Source organism: Oncorhynchus masou, chromosome 6 (genome assembly GCF_036934945.1).
Source record: "Oncorhynchus masou masou isolate Uvic2021 chromosome 6, UVic_Omas_1.1, whole genome shotgun sequence".
Taxonomy (NCBI): Eukaryota; Metazoa; Chordata; class Actinopteri; order Salmoniformes; family Salmonidae; genus Oncorhynchus; species Oncorhynchus masou.
Genome location: NC_088217.1, coordinates 32,689,015 through 32,705,615, shown reverse-complemented (window position 1 = coordinate 32,705,615; position 16,601 = coordinate 32,689,015). Strand labels below are relative to the sequence as shown.

Genomic DNA, 16,601 nt, shown 5'->3' with positions numbered 1-16,601 from the left:
TGCAGCCAGTCAAGATACTTTCAATTGTGGAGCTGTGGAACCTTTTGAGAATCTGAGGGCATGTCATACCAAAGTGTCCACCTGCCAAAAAGCCCCCCCCCGCTATATCAACATTTACATTTACATTTAAGTCATTTGGCAGACGCTCTTATCCAGAGCGACTTACAAATTGGAAACAGTTTGATAAGCTAATGCGTCAAATGTTGGACCTCATTACAGCCAAAATTCCATTATTTTCATCCCTGCTATGTAAACAAAGCTTATTTCCACGACAATTTCATTGATTAAGATGAAAACATTACTTTGAACTACTTTGTGTTCCGTAACATTTCAACAACAAAGTCATGTTCTTGGTTTTAGAAATATCAAAGAAAACGTGTAAACTGCATATTCATTTTCCTTTCAGATCGCAAAGTGAGCTCCCATAAAACTATTAATGTGAAAATCAGGTAAAGTCATACACTGGCTCCTCTGACTGGCATATTTTGAGCTTCCCTTGTCTTACTAAAGTATGCCATTAGTCCTATTATGATTATTTTTCCCTACCTCCATCACATGGCATAGCTCAGTAATACAGCAGTACACTTGTGGTTGAATATAATACAGGACAGACAGTTGAATAATGTTGAACTCACAAATACCAAAAAGGGAATTACAACAAATAATTAAATGAACAGCCTGTGGGGGAAAAAAAGGGGCAATATTGAAGATTGAATTATTTAAAAAAAATAATAAAATAATAATGGTGGAACAGGCGTGTAATGAACTTGTTGATTTTATTTAATATACCCACATGGCAGTTATAGACTGAAATACATGAGTATAGGTGAACATCAACACAAACAATAAAATACAATTTAGTTGGGAAAACATAAGTATGAATTACAAGTACATATAAGTAAAGTTATTTTTTTAAATCCTTTATCTCAATTCTGGTGTGTGGGATAGAGAAGCTGTGGATGCTACAAGTGGTTCTGCTGGTCACTTTCCCTGTAGTGTATCTCACTGTGCCTAGGATGATATGTCATGCACAGGTCCCTAAGCAGATTCTATCAAACCACATGACATTAACAGTAGCTGTAGATAATGTCATGAAAAGTGGGATCTTGGAGGGTGGTTGATCATGGAGGACATCAGGTGGATCAAGGTCTGGGGAAGGGATACGGTATGCGTCCCAGAACCACTAGATCCTGAAGAACAGGAGCAGATTAAAAAGGGAAAGTGAGGCATAGAAGGATGCAGAAAGAAAACACACACAGGTTTACAGGTAGATCCAGGCCTGGTTGAATTGTCCCCATATTGCTTACACCAACACAAGTGCATAGGGTCTAAGGGCTAGGTTTTGATTTGGGATTCCTCATGTCCTCTTTCTTCGCCTCATTTTTAAAACAGATTGGAGGAAAATGTCTGAGGTTCCTCACCTATAAGGGCTAAAGGACTATTATTCTTAGGTTGCTGGTTTGATTGAGCGTGTTTGCCTCCAGGCATCAGTCAGAAAGCAATGACGGCAAGGCACAGTGAACGGTTAACTTGTATACTATTATTCCTCCAAGTAATTTACAACAGGCAGAGTATGTAGAGCTATGGGATGATCACTAGGAAGGCTACCGCGTGTACCATTGACACATACCTAAGGGTGTGGAAGAGCGAATGTGTGGATTCTCAAGGAGAGAGCAAAATACAAAGTGCCATTAATATCAGGTTAACATACGTACTGTACATACTGTAGTTAAAAGTTTGGACACACCTACTCATTCAATAGTTTCTTTATTTTTACTATTTTCTACATTGTGGAATAATAGTGAAGACATCAAAACTATGAAATAACACATATAGAATCATGTATTAACCAAAAAGTGTTCATCAAATCAAAATATATTTTATATTTGAGATTCTTCAAAGTAGCCATCCTTTGCCTTGATGACAGCTTTGGACACTCTTGGCATTCTTTCAACCAGCTTCATGAGGCAGTCACCTGGAATGCATTAAATTAAAAGGTGTGCCTTAAATTATTTTGTGGAATTTCTTTCATTCTTAATGCGTTTGAGCCAATCAGTTGTGTTGGTAGGGGAGTCTTGCTTTGACCAAGAAACACAAGCAATGGACATTAGGCCTGTGGATATCTGCCCTTTGGTCTAATGAGTCCAAATGGTCTTTGTGAGACTCAGAGTAGGTTAACAGATGACCTCTGCATATTTGGTTCCCACCATGAAGCATGGAGGAGAAGGTGTGATGGTGCTTTGCTGGTGACCCGGTCTGTGATTTATTTAGAATTCAAGGCACACTTAACCAGCAATGGCTACCACAGCATTCTGCAGCGATATGCCATCTGATTTGGTGTGTCCAAACATTTGACTGGTACTGTACATATAAATACAATGACATATGACACCACTTATAATATAAACTATAAAAAGGCATCACTTTAAAGGAATTACTCATATTCCATCCATTCAGTCGTTTTTAATGTCCTCGTCGTTAATGTGTTACTACGGCCACCTAGTGGTGCTTTAGTTTAAGCCCTTTATGTGTAGTAACATGGTTAACCTCTCTGGGCAACCCGACGCGTCCCACCTTGCCAACAATAAATGCAAATGCGCTACGCCAAATGCTAATAGCACTCGTTAAAACTCCAAACGTTCATTGAAACTCACATGCAGGGTACTCAATTGAAGCTACACTCATTGTGAATCTAGCCAACAAGTCAGATTTTTAAAATGCTTTTCGGCGAAAGCATGAGAAGCTATTATCTGATAGCATGCAACACCCCGAAATACCAGAAGGTGATGTAAACAAAAGAATTAGCGTAGCCGGCGCTACACAAAACGCAGAAATAAAATATAAAACATTCATTACCTTTGACGAGCTTCTTTGTTGGCACTCCTATATGTCCCATAAACATCACAATTGGGTCTTTTTTTCGATTAAATCAGTCCTTGTATACCCAAAATGTCCATTTATGAAGACTGTGTGATCCAGGAAAAACACAGTTTTCTAAACGCAACGTTATTTTTTTAAATTAAAAAAGTTGCCTATAAACTTTGACAAAACACTTCAAAATACTTTTGTAATCCAACTTTAGGTATTAGTAAACGTTAATACGCGATCGAATTCATCACTGGGCGATCTGTATTCAATAGCATTAAGTCTTCAGACGATGGTCGATATTCTCTCTACCAAAACTTCCAGTGATGACAGGAAGTGTCTCTTCTTCGTTGAACCAAGGAATAACGTCACACCAATTGCCAAGACTGGAGACATCGTGTGGAAGCTGTAGGAATTGTCAACTGGGAGCCATCTATTTTCTCTTCCCATAGACAATACAGGCAACTGGTGCATTGATATTTTTTTTTCTTTCAGGTGATCAGTTTTCCTTGGGATTTTCCCCGAGACACACGTTCTGTTATAGTCACAGCCGTGGTTTAACCAGTTTTAGAAACTTCAGAGTGTTTTCTATCCATACATACTAATCATATGCATATACTATATTCCTGGCATGAGTAGCAGGACGTTGAAATGTTGCACGATTTTTAACAAAATGTTGAAAAAAGTAGCCCTAGCTCTAACAGGATTTATTAACCTTTTACAGCTACCCCCCTACTTTTTTCCATTTCCGCCTGAAGACATACCCAAATCTAACTGCCTGTAGCGCAGACTCAGAACCAAGGATATGCATATTCTTGATTTCATTTGAAAGAAAACACTCTGAAGTTTGTGTAAATGTGAATTGAATGTAGAAGAATATAACACAATAGATCTGGTAATACAATGAAAAACCCATACATTTTTTTTAATTTTTATTGTTGTATCATCATCTTTAAAATGAACAAGACAAAACAAACATTCAGATAGGATGATGGGGACAATTTCAGTGAAAAACATAAGAGGGCAACAGTACTTGTGCAAAGTTTCAGAATGATAACTTCCAAAATGAGTGTGCTACATGACATTTATCATGAAGTCACCCAGGTGTTATCATGAAGTCACCCAAGTAGCCCAAATGTACCCAAGGGGCCAAATTGGTGAAGTTATACATTTTGAATGGAATAACTATATACAAAATACCAAAATTGTATTCTAACACACACCCCCAAAAACTGGAAAAAAAATATATACATTTACAAAATAACATTTTCAATATTTGGAAGATCCTCAGTCCTCTACACAATATTGCGCTGCTGATGCCAGGTGCCATAGCAGTCTCTTTCTGCTGTAAAGCAGAGGGTCACCAAGCATGTGGTGCAGGTGATGGGGGACCTCATTTTGGAAAGAACACAGCGACGCCTCCATGCTGTGCCCTTTTGGCCTTGAGGCACATCCATGCCAGCAGAAATAAATTTGGGCAGATGAACACCACTTGTGGCAGGAGCTGGATGAACCAGCTTCAGTGGGGGATGGACACCTTGGCACTGGGGGCTCCCATTCGGAGTCAGTGTCACTGTGAAAGAAAATGTTCAGTTAGAATAGTTTCACATATGAGCCCTGTATCAACAGGTATAATAAACCAAGATATATATATATATATATATATATATAGAGTACAGGGAACATAAGGTTGAATATATTATTATAGACCTGCTAGATCTACTGTCTCATTTATATTATGACAGACCAGCTCGATCTACTGTCTATTATATATTATGACATTTCAACTAGATCTACTGCCCCGGGGCGGCAGGGTAAACTAGTGGTTAGATCGTTGGACTAGTAAACGGAAGGTTGCAAGTTCAAATCCCCGAGCTGACAAGGTACAAATCTGACGTTCTACCCCTGAACAGGCAATTAACCCACTGTTCCTAGGCCGTCATTGAAAATAAGAATTTGTTCTTAACTGACTTGTCTAGTTAAATAAAGGGTCAACATTTTTTTTTAAAGATCTACTGTCTTTATTATATTACAACAGACCAGCTGTATCTACTATCTCCGTTTCACTTTGACCATTGTTGTGGGCCTGCCCTCCCCACAACAGCCTCAAATCAGCTATTTCATTTCACAAATAATATTTTATATTATTAATTTCAAACAACGGCATTGGCATGATAAAAACTTACCAGTCCAAAACGATGTCCTCTCCGTTCAAAAAAATATTCCTCCATTTGGGAATCGCCAAATTAATCGTCTTCCAACAATCTCTGTCTCACTTTCCCGATCAATTTCTTCTATAATTGTGTGAACATCTGTATATCTAGACTTAGATTTAGCTTTCCCTGACTTAGTCGCCATACTGATTGATATATAAAACAGCTGAAGATGTGCTTTACAAAAACAACGCTGTGCGTAACATGCATTGCTCCTTCCGGTATGAAACTTCAATGGCGAATGACCATCTTTACACTTGAGTTTACTACATGGGTTGGTCTTCCAACACATAAACATTACATATTGCCGTTTACCTCAGCTCATTGGCTATCTACCCAGCTAGATTTCAAGACGATCAGTGGTCATTGGGTTAAAATACAGTCAAAGAAACAGCGGTCATATCATTGGTGCACAATGATGTCATTACTTGTTGTCTTCAAATCGGTTTCTTTCAGTCAATACGTCCCGCGAAATGACCCATCACGTTTGGTTGTGTTACAAACAAACCAGTTGATTGCAATGAAACCAAACATGACTGGAAAAGTCATGTTTAGTGTGTGTATTTTCATTGAATGTGTCCTCGAAAATGGAATGAGACTGAATTCACAACAAAAGCGGTTCACAAAATGTTTTGTGTTAGGCTATAAAAATGGATTTTATCAAACAAAAGACCATTCTTCGTGTAACAATGAGCATTGGGATTGCAAACAGAGGAAGATCGTCAAAGGTAAACTATTTATTTTACTGCAGTTAGTGATTTTGTTACACCTGTGCTGGTTGAAATAGTTGTTTATTGGGCTCTATCCTCAGATAATCGCATCGCATTCTTTCGCAGTAAATCCTTTTTTAAATCTGACAACGCAGTTGGATTAGCAAGATTCTAGGCTTTCGAAACATGAGAGACACTTGCATTTTCATTAATGTTTAATATGACTATTTATGTAGCGATCACCGTATGTTGTCAAATTTCACCCCGCTAACGGGTTCGGTGCGCAGAGAGGTTAATCCAACCGCGTTGTCAGATTTCAAAAAGGCTTTACGGCGAAAGAATACCATGCGATTATCTGAGGACAGCGCCCCACATCAAAATACTTTTTCAACCAGCACAGGCGTCACAAAAATCACAACTAGCGATTAAATAAATCACTTACCTTTGAAGATCTTCCTCTGTTTGAAATCCCAAGGGTCCCAGCTACACAATGAATGGTTGTTTTGTTCGATAACGTCCTTCTTTATATCAAAAAAAGTCAGTTTAGTTGGCGCCAATGATCTCACTCGTTCAACATGCAGACCAACAAATCCAAAAAGTTACCGGTAAAGTTCGTCCAAACAAGTCAAACGATGTTTATAATTCATTCTCAGGTACTCTAATATCTAAATAAACAATACAATTTAAGACGGAGAATAGTATGTTCAATAGGGAAGATGAATAACAAAGAGCGCGCATCTCATTCATGCCCGCAACAAGACTAGATACATGTATCATGACTGAGATACAAAATATCGGTCTAGAAGCTGGGCTAAATAATATTCAAGATATAGCACAATGAATTGTACGTTTAGTTAACGGCTTAATCTGATTTATTGAGTGCTATCCGATTGACAGTTTGTATATCAAGATAAAAAAGAAAGAAAGGATACCTTTCGGAGAAGTGTTCATTTTTTTGAGGAGGGGTACGACTGGCAGTCAAAGTTGGAGAGAAAGCAGCCAGTGGTCAGACATAGGAGGGAGGAGGGGTTGGGGTCGAGTTGAGTCGAGTTGAGTCGAGTGGGCAGGTTGTTGGCAAATGGACGTCACTAGACGCAGGATTTCGTCTGGAGGAAGAGGAGAGAACCAGTTACAGGACGAGGAAAAGGTAGAGGCAGAATCAGGAGGTAGAAAGATTCAAAAACAGAAGGGAGAGATGATAGGTTTTACATCGTCCAGATATTATTCATTAGTGCAGATTAAGAAGACAAGGAGAGAGTCATTTGGACTATTGAGATGTTCCCCGTTTGTTTGTCACTCACTGTTCACTGACTGACATGGTTGAAGTTTCACTCGCTGCAGTGATAGTAGGGATTCCAGAGGAATGGCGCTTTAAAAAAAACAAGGGCAACATACTGTTTGTAATTGAGACATTTTGCTATTTTAAAAAATATATAAATTGTGCAATGTACACACGTAAAATATCTGTTTCTCTTGCCTCCTGATGTTATTTTGAAAGCTTGGCTCGCATTTCTGTTGTTGCTGGGAGGAAGTTGTTTGAGAGGCCCGCACCATGGCAGCCTGGTATGGAACAAGAAAAACAAAGGATAAAACGACCTATTATGAATGTAGTAATTCAGCAAGAAATCAATTAATTTACACACATACATTGATATACAATGGGTAAAGTTATTGCTAAAATAACCTCACTGCAACAGGGTTTCTAATAATCTACTTATAGATCATAGTCTGAAACCAGCCTCTCTAATGGTAGACCCAGGTACAATCTGATCACTCATGATGACCAGAAGATTAATTTATGCAGTTCACCTTTATCCCACATTTTACAGATGATATAGCACTTTTCATATGCTACTCTGTATAAGAGATAGCTATTTAAATCAACTGAATTACAAAGACAAATAATGCAATACAAAGCTTAGCTAGCTCGCTAAATAAAGAGATTTGGAAAAGGGGTCTTACCTCACAGTAGTGTTTGCATCCATCATTTGCAGTATCCATGCTTGCTTGCAGCATGCTCATGCTAGCTAAATCAAGTTTTGCATGCAAGTAAACGTCAATGACCATGCATGGATCATGTTTTGTACTTTATTCAATAATAATCTGAGATTTAAAGATAAAAAATATCATAAATAGTGAAAATAACCTATAACAATGATCGCATTTTACCCTGAATTTTGACTGCATGCGCCTCAGGACAATCAGAACATAACAACCAGCATAGCAACGAATGCTATCAATTTGTATTCTTTCATTACGTAGACTAGGCAGATTTTGGCATGTTCTAGCAACATCCTAGCAACGGACGTTAATAGGACAGATAGAAAAATGAGACTGATATTTCACTGGCTGTATAAATGTAAAGCATCCGCTTGGCGTTTCCACTCACTACCAAATATGGCAGTGAGAGGAAGCCAAGTGGACAGCAGTGGGAGAAGATGGAACGATATGGATTTTGGACAACATTCTGCAAATTTTGTCATCGATTAAACTTTTGATCTCAATACTGTTCCCAAAACTAATCTGTTACAAACAGAGTGGACTACATTTTGTAGACCTTACCCTTTACCCAAAAAATAAAATAAAGGCATTGTTTAGAAGGAGTGCAAAAGCAAATTTAGTTATTACACACATGCACGTCACAGAGTAGGCGTTCCCTAACAGAAATATGCAAATGTTTGCTAGAACGCGCCAATAGGATCTCGCTAGCTCGTGCTTGGCTCTGCCCACCTTCTTGCTTATTCTGCCCACTATGACTAATTTGTTCCCATTTGAAACGACGGGCTATAGTCCATATTGGTTTCCTGATAAAAAATGTTACTTTGCTAATAGCTTCTCGAATCCCATTGTGTGTGTGTGGGGGAAGACTTTTTGGCTGTGGGACACTATTTGGCATGACAGCCTCCTGAATGGGGGAAGGCGTTGTTGTGCCTGCATGACTGTGTTGCTGTGTGTGGACCATGTTATTCCGTAGTGATGTAGACACCAAGGAACTTGAAGCTCTCGACCCTCTCCGCTACAGCCCTGTCAATGTGGATGGGGGCGTGCTCGACCCTCTCCGCTACAGCCCTGTCAATGTGGATGGGGGCGTGCTCGACCCTCTCCGCTACAGCCCTGTCAATGTGGATGGGGGCGTGCTCCACCCTCTCCGCTACAGCCCTGTCAATGTGGATGGGGGCGTGCTCCACCCTCTCCGCTACAGCCCTGTCAATGTGGATGGGGGCGTGCTCGGCCCTCTCAGCTACAGCCCTGTCAATGTGGATGGGGGCGTGCTCGACCCTCTCCGCTACAGCCCTGTCAGCTACAGCCCTGTCAATGTGAATGGGGGCGTGCTCGACCCTCTCAGCTACAGCCCTGTCAATGTGGATGGGGGCGTGCTCGACCCTCTCAGCTACAGCCCTGTCAATGTGGATGGGGGCGTGCTCGGCCCTCCGTTTCCTGCAGTCCACAATCAGCTCCGTTTTCTGCCCCTTAATAAAATGAATGTCTATATGGTGGTTACCTGGTCAACCTATGACGACCACACACACACGGAAAATCTTAGTCTATGCTAAACTGAGGAGTGCTCAACTGACCCTCTTCACCCCTTGCCTATATTAGGGTGACAGTGACAGCATGGTCAAAGATGTCCCAATCCCAGACTAGTCAATAAGTCAGCAGGACTAATCTCATCAGCCAATAGGTAGACACCTGCTGTACACACTTACTGGTAGGCCTAATCATCTTAGTCTCACTGACACACACAAAGTCCCTGGACTTGAGGTAGTTACTTACAGACAATGCCTGGCCCTGTTGCATGTTCATTCTATGTTTTTCATTTGGAAGCATCATTACCTAACTTCCTTTTTTTCTCTGGGTGAGAGAGAGCATTCATGGTTTCAGGAGGATGAGAAAATATGACAGAGTTAATGCTTGCCTGACGACATTGTCTGAAACTGCCATCCTAGAGTCGTGCTAATGTAAAAACAAGGGTCATTTTACAAGAGTTGATAACATCATCATATTGACCGGGTCTGGTCCAACCCATCAGTTTCTGGGACCAATTAGAACATTCAGAATGTGTTTGCATTCTAGAAGACATCAGGATGGGAAGTAAATCCACTCACCATGGAGAAGAAATGCTAGTGCGGGGCGGCAGGTAGCCTAGTGGTTAGAGCATTGGACTTGAACCGAAAGGTTGTGAGATTGAATCCCCGAGCTGTCAAGGTAAAAAACAAAAATCTGTCGTTCTGCCCCTGAACAAGGCAGTTAACCCACTGTTCCTTGGCCATCACTGAAAATAAGAATTTGTTCTTAACTGATTTGCCTATTAACACAACACATCACAGACTTGCCAAACCAGCCGGATCAAGGGTAGTTCTGGAATAACCATGAGACCTTCTTAAAGGTCTAATGTAGGAGAGCCATATCACATGCAGGAACCAGGAAGCAATACTCTTCATTTTAGAAACAAGTTACAAAAAGAATGTGTGATGATCAAGGAAACTAGCTGTGTATTTATTATGCACAGTGGGCTGCATCAACACAGATGCCATGTCCCAATGTAAAGTTACTTTCCACAATCCAAGATTTTAGAGATGATCCAACCACCCCACAGACAGAACAGACTCTGCTTTTAAAGTCAAGCTCTTTCTGAAATATCAATTACTTATTACTCTGTCACAACAACCACCACTCACCTCATCAACTCTACTCCAGCTAAAATGGGATGAGGTAATGGGCTGGCAGTGCAATGACAATTTATGGAGGGTCATACTAGCATTAATCAGTCTTCATTTCACTGCAATGGTTGGTTCTACTCTGTAGTAGGACGAGGAGTTTTTCCTTAGCCCTAACAATAGAACACAGACAGTGGCGTAGAAAGCACCCCGTGAACCAGGGGGACCCACAAGCTTTATGGACCCACTCAGATAGCATATGAACACATCATAAGCCATAGTAAAATGTTTAGAATTATAGGAAATCTGCTTTAAAACTGCAACATTTTCTTTCAACCTTATGGCAAAATGAGTATAGCATGAGATTAGCTCTTAAAAAAGCACGTTTTTAATCTGCCCCATGGCAAAATCTGTTTAATTGCAGGAAATTTGCTTTAAAAACAGCAACATTTCCTCTCAACCACATGGCAATTTTTTTAAATTACAATTCCTAAAACAAACATATCCTTTTGGGGGGTGCTTACTCGAATCTTGCCTGCTGGCATTGCAAAACTGTGCTACGCCGATGAACACAGCTCTGCATTGCAAGCCTTAACACAAACCAAAAACACACCCATACAACCAATTTCATCAGCCTCTCTCTGACCTAACTAATATCGATTCATGGAATAGTCAAAACAATTACCTCAAGGTCCTGCTTTCATTAGACGAGTATCAATGAGAAAATGAAATAAGCCTGTATTGATGATGAAATGGGCCTAAGGACATATTTTTGCATGTTAGTAATAAAATACATTCAATGCATGCTACTCTTACTCTTTGTTCATTATGCAATGTACGCTATGCTATTTAGGAAGCCAAGCATTCTTATCTGGATGGGGATAAAAAGGCTGAGCCCTGTGACCTACACACACAAACACGGATTCATGGACATGAATGAACACACACACATACACTAGTAGACAAATCCCTCCCTGGAGCCTTTAATGGGATTCTGAGTGTGGGTTGAACTTTCACACAGATAGAGAGAGGCAGAGAATGAGGATAAGGGAGAAAAAAGTAAGGAAGCAAGTGATGAGTCAAGAAAAAAAAGGATAGAAAGGGAGATTACAAGCATTTATAGACCTGGAGGCTCCGTTGTTGGCAGAGCAGCAGCCCAGAGAGATGAATATTCCCTGTGGCATACAGTCACAGTGAACACATTACTGGCCTGATCCTACCAATTCAGTCCTCTGCTTACCACAGCACACCTCCAAAACACCTCTTTTTTGTATATACCTGACATAGAAACAGGTGGACCCATAAATCTTTTAACATACACACTCACATAACCTCAAAACACTCTAGGATGAGGGGGTAAACAGCCTCTCGGTCACTCTGACCTCAGTAGCTAGGCTATTTAGTGTCTGAGACAGGGATAGAAATTAAGCTAGCCACTAGCCCGAGGCTAGTGAGCACTTTTCAGACAGGGCTAGTAGGAAATGTGCCAAACTAGCCCGAAATGCAGGTGAAATTTTATCTTTTCGAATATTGCATAGCAGATTTTGGACCAGGGCAAGTAGAAATGTTGGTACACTAGCCCGGCTGGCCAGTGCCCAAAATCCTTAAATTCTTCTGATTCTGATACTTTGGCTCTACATCCAAGATGGTGCAAATATTTTGGTGGCCCCTCTAAAAACAATGTCAATGTTTAAATGACTAATAGGGAATTGGCAAATGTTGCAACTCGGCTACCTCCCTCTGTGTGGTCTGATTGATGCTTGTAGCCACTACTCAGCTTTTTATTGTGTCTGTTCTTCTTTGTAGCGTTTTGTGATCTCATGCACCACTGTGAAGGGCACTTTACATTCATCAAATAAAAATAAAATTAGACTCAGTGGATCGACATGGGCCATAAGTAGAGCCAGGAGTTTTTTCTGCCCATATGACCTGGGCCCTGGAGTATTCCCTGGGGGGCGCAGGACGTTTTGGAGCATTCAGATATGTAATGTAAAACAAACATGCCTCTCCAACATATTCATGGCATTTCTATCTGCAACACTCGACAATGTTTGGCAAATGAACGTGGACCATGTCAGGTGACATGATCAGGTCACGTGGTCCAGCCTGACTCGGATCAATTCTGAAGAAAAGTAGCAATTGTCATCTAAATTGTAAAAAAGTTTAAAACAATTCTAATAAATGCAACAGTTGGACAATAGATGAAGAATACACTCAAGATATACAATAGGAAAATCTATTAAAAAAAATATTTTGTGCGAAAAAAAAGATATGCAAATGAGGCTCATATTATTAAATACAGCAAGTGTGTTTGCATAGATGAATAAAATAACATAAAGGGGTGGAATAGGGCTGCAACCACCAAGCAAATGCTCTGTCTAAAGTACCTGCGCTGTCTAGACTGCCTCATTAATTACTGTGTTTGTTACGTTATGTTGTAGAATTTAACAAATATCAATAGCAGGATACCCTCGGATTAAAAATCAACACGCTTGGCTCTAGATTTGGGCTCCCGAGTGGCTCAACAGTCTTAGGCACTGCATCTCAGTGCTAGAGGTGTCACTACAGACCCTGATTCGATTCCAGGCTGTATCACAACCGAGCGTGATTGGGAGTCCCAAGGGCGGGCGGCGCACAATTGGCCCAGCATCGCCGAGTTTGGCTGGGGAAGGCTGTCATTATAAATAACAATTTGTTCTTAAAACCTCTTTGGGATAGGGGGCAGCATTTTCACTTTTGGATAAACAGCGTGCCCAATTTCAACTTCCTGCTACTCATGCCAAGAATATAAGATATGCATATTATTAGTAGATTTGAATAGAAACACTCTAAAGTTTCTAAAACGGTTTGAAACATGTCTGTGAGTATAACAGAACTTATGTAGCAGGCAAAACCCCGAGGACTAACCATTCAGAATTATTTATTTTTGAGGTCGCGGTCTGTTCAATGAGTTCTCATGGGGATATGATATTTCTTAGGCACTTGTTTGCAGTTCCTACTGCTTCCTCTGGATGGCACCAGTCTTTGAAATTTGGTTGAGGTTATTCCTTTATGCAATGAAGAAGTTCAGCCATCCTAGAAAAGGGTAATGCTGTTGAGACTTGGCCAAGACTTGAAAAGTAGCGTTAGTTTCCTCTCGTCCTCTATTGAAAACAGATAAGACCCGTCTTCAATTTGATTGATTATTAACGTTTAAAAAATACCTAAAGTTGTATTACAAAAGTATGTTAAAATGTTTTGGTAAAGTTTCCTGTAAACTTTTGAGATATATTGTAGTGACTTTGTGCAAATTGGAAGCTGTTTTCTTCTGGACCAAACGCGCCAAATAAATTGACATTTTGGATATATATGGATGGAATTAATCGAACAAAAGGACCATTTGTGATGTTTATGGGACATATTGGAGTGCCAACAAAAGAAGCTTGTCAAAGGCATGTTTTATATTTTATTTCTGCGTTTTGTGTAGCGCCTGCAGGGTTGAAATATGTTACTCTTTGTTTACTGCTGTGCTATCATCAGATAATAGCTTCTTATGCTTTCGCCAAAAAGCCTTTTTGAAATCTGACATGTTGGCTGGATTCACACAAGTGTAGCTTTAATTTGCTATCTTGCATGTGTGATTTAATGAATGTTTGAATTTTATAGTATTTTACTTGATAGCTACCTCTACAAATAGCTAGCTTGAACAAAGTGTTAATAAGATAAATTAATTAAAAAGATTAAAAGCAATACAAATAAGTTCTCCAGTAGGCATCCCTGCAATTGGCCAAGTGGGACATTTGCATCCCCCTATACCAGAGAAGTTGTTCTTAACTGACTTCCCTAGTTAAATAAAAGGTTGTTTTTTTAAGTACACTAAAAAAATAATTACACCTATCTAAACATACTTTACAATGTTTGTGAGATAACATAATCACTATAATCCAAGTGTTCATATTTGAAGTGGCCTTCATTTCAACTGTATTAAATTAGTACTTCTTTCAATTCCACAAAAAATCTTTCTCTTTCCATTGATGTAATTATCAAGACAGTGCTTTAAATCCCAGAAGAAGCTTTAGAGTTCCTATAGATTCAATAAAAAGACAATGTATTCCATTGAGCTCATTTCATCCATTGCGGAGTGCGTTTGACAGGTCATTACAAAAATTCCCGCAGTCATAACATTAACAGGGAAAAACGACAGGCACAAGCAAGAGTATGAAACAGTCGCCTGAGTAAAATGGAAGCAATCAATCCAGCGAGATTTAAGTGCCAAGTGGATTTTGCACCCCTCAAACACAGGAAATAGATGGCTGAGAAAGAGGGTGGTTACTGCTGCTGATGTCATCATTGTCATCATCATCAAGCCTTCAGGCTCCATATCCCAGAACAGGGGTCTTGCATAATAGTGTAGTGTCGTAACGACTGAGTCATGGAATAACACATCAGATGTTAAAATATGGACATAGTACTACATGTTATACTGTGTAGCCTGACAACAGCAGAAGAAAATATACCTATTCAACTGCAAACATTAATGTTTGTTTTTCCATTGGTGGACACTCAGTGAAAAAGCACTGTTTGTGCACTCAAACCCTAGCCTATGTGGCCAGTCTGAAATTGTAATTAGGCTATATTCAGGGTCAAGTTCATGATGCACCCTTATATGGGACAAGACATTGATTGTTCATAAAGAAATCAGCCAAATCTACTGCTGGCATAGTTTGACACTCCCACAAATGCGCAAGAAACAGACCTAGCACTCTCGTAACAGGACTCTCGTAACAGTGTCAGTAAATTTAACTGAAGGTGTAGCTGTATATGCTGGTAGCCTAGCGGTTAGAGAATTGGACCAGTAACTGAAAGGTCGCTGCTTTGAATACCTGAGCCGCCAAGGTAAATCATCTGTTGATGTGCCCTTGGGCAAGGCACTTAACCCTAATTTGCTCCAGGGGCAGCATACTACTATGTCTGACCCTGCAAAACAAAACATTTCACGGTGCCTATTCGGTGTATGTGACAATAAAACATTTTTTGTATTAACAGAGAAAGAGCAGTTTGTCATGCCACAGACAGACTTGAGTTCACCAAGTCTTTTAGAATCCCATAGAACAGCAGATAGGTGCAGCACTGAAATGCTTGCATCTGACATACAGGAGGATCATGGTTTACAGTGACACGTGGTTCAATCAATATATTAACAAATCACAGCATTCTATGACAAGGATTGGGATTTAAAATACCACATTCAAATCCCATTTTAAACAATTTAACAAGACATTTACAAGGGCAACCCACTACCTAAATATTACATCAACAACAGGCAGCTTGTTTACAGCTGACCACTACTATGGTAAACATGCAATATGCCCCACTTCTCCAGTCCTGCAAATGAGATGCCCAAACGAAGCTTCAGTCCCGTTCAGGGACATGACTGAGTGACAACAATCCGTGATAGGCTATTTGTGGATCAAATAAGAAATGTACTACATTTACTAACAAATAACATACCATTATCATTGAATAACATTTCAACATAAATGCATTTTTATCAAATAGCCCATCGGTTGGCATCGTCACTATTCTGCTGATAAAAATGCAACATTTAGGCTACCCTAAATATGTATAATGGACAATTAACGTTCCACTAGCTAAACCACATTGCGATGCTAGCATAGGCACTATCAACAACAGTCTTTGCGAACGCTAAATTAGTATATTAATGACAAATATTCGACCCTTGCTTTCTAAAAAATAATTGACATCACTTTATTATGATTTAAGCAGGCAATAAGGCTCTGTTGTTGGAAAACTAATCTACGTGACGAGCTTGTTTACGTCCTCCGCTAGTTAGCAAACGCAACGCAATAGGGCTGCTGCACACATCGTTGAAACTCCCTCATCGCATCCAGCATAAAATGACAAGTGCTAAGACTCCACCGGCATTGTACCCTACCTGCCATGTCTCGCGTGGCTCGTGGACGGCATGAAACTCTCATTGTCCAGGTTTGAAGGAGAGCAATTGTCCAGCGTGGTTTCGTTTAATGTGAGTCTCTCCGCGGCGTTCAATGACACTGAGCGTAGAGGGTGGAGAGGATTACCGAGCGCGCAAACGCAGCAGCAGATACGCTACAACCGTTGTGTTTAAGCACAGCCACTGAGGTAGGCTATGTGAT

At 40.1% G+C, this 16,601-nt stretch overlaps 1 long non-coding RNA gene across 2 annotated transcripts; it reads right to left on the bottom strand.

Moving 5' to 3' along the window:
- Positions 1-757: 757 nt before the first annotated feature.
- LOC135541911 (uncharacterized) lies at positions 758-16,536 on the bottom strand. Of its 2 annotated transcripts, XR_010456010.1 has the most exons (3): positions 7,090-7,583; positions 6,721-6,894; positions 758-1,190 (listed from the first exon to the last, which is right to left on the bottom strand). It is a non-coding gene; the product is annotated as an uncharacterized LOC135541911 (long non-coding RNA). The 2 variants fall into 2 exon arrangements; XR_010456009.1 differs by lacking the exons at positions 6,721-6,894; positions 7,090-7,583 and adding an exon at positions 16,382-16,536.
- Positions 16,537-16,601: the final 65 nt, after the last annotated feature.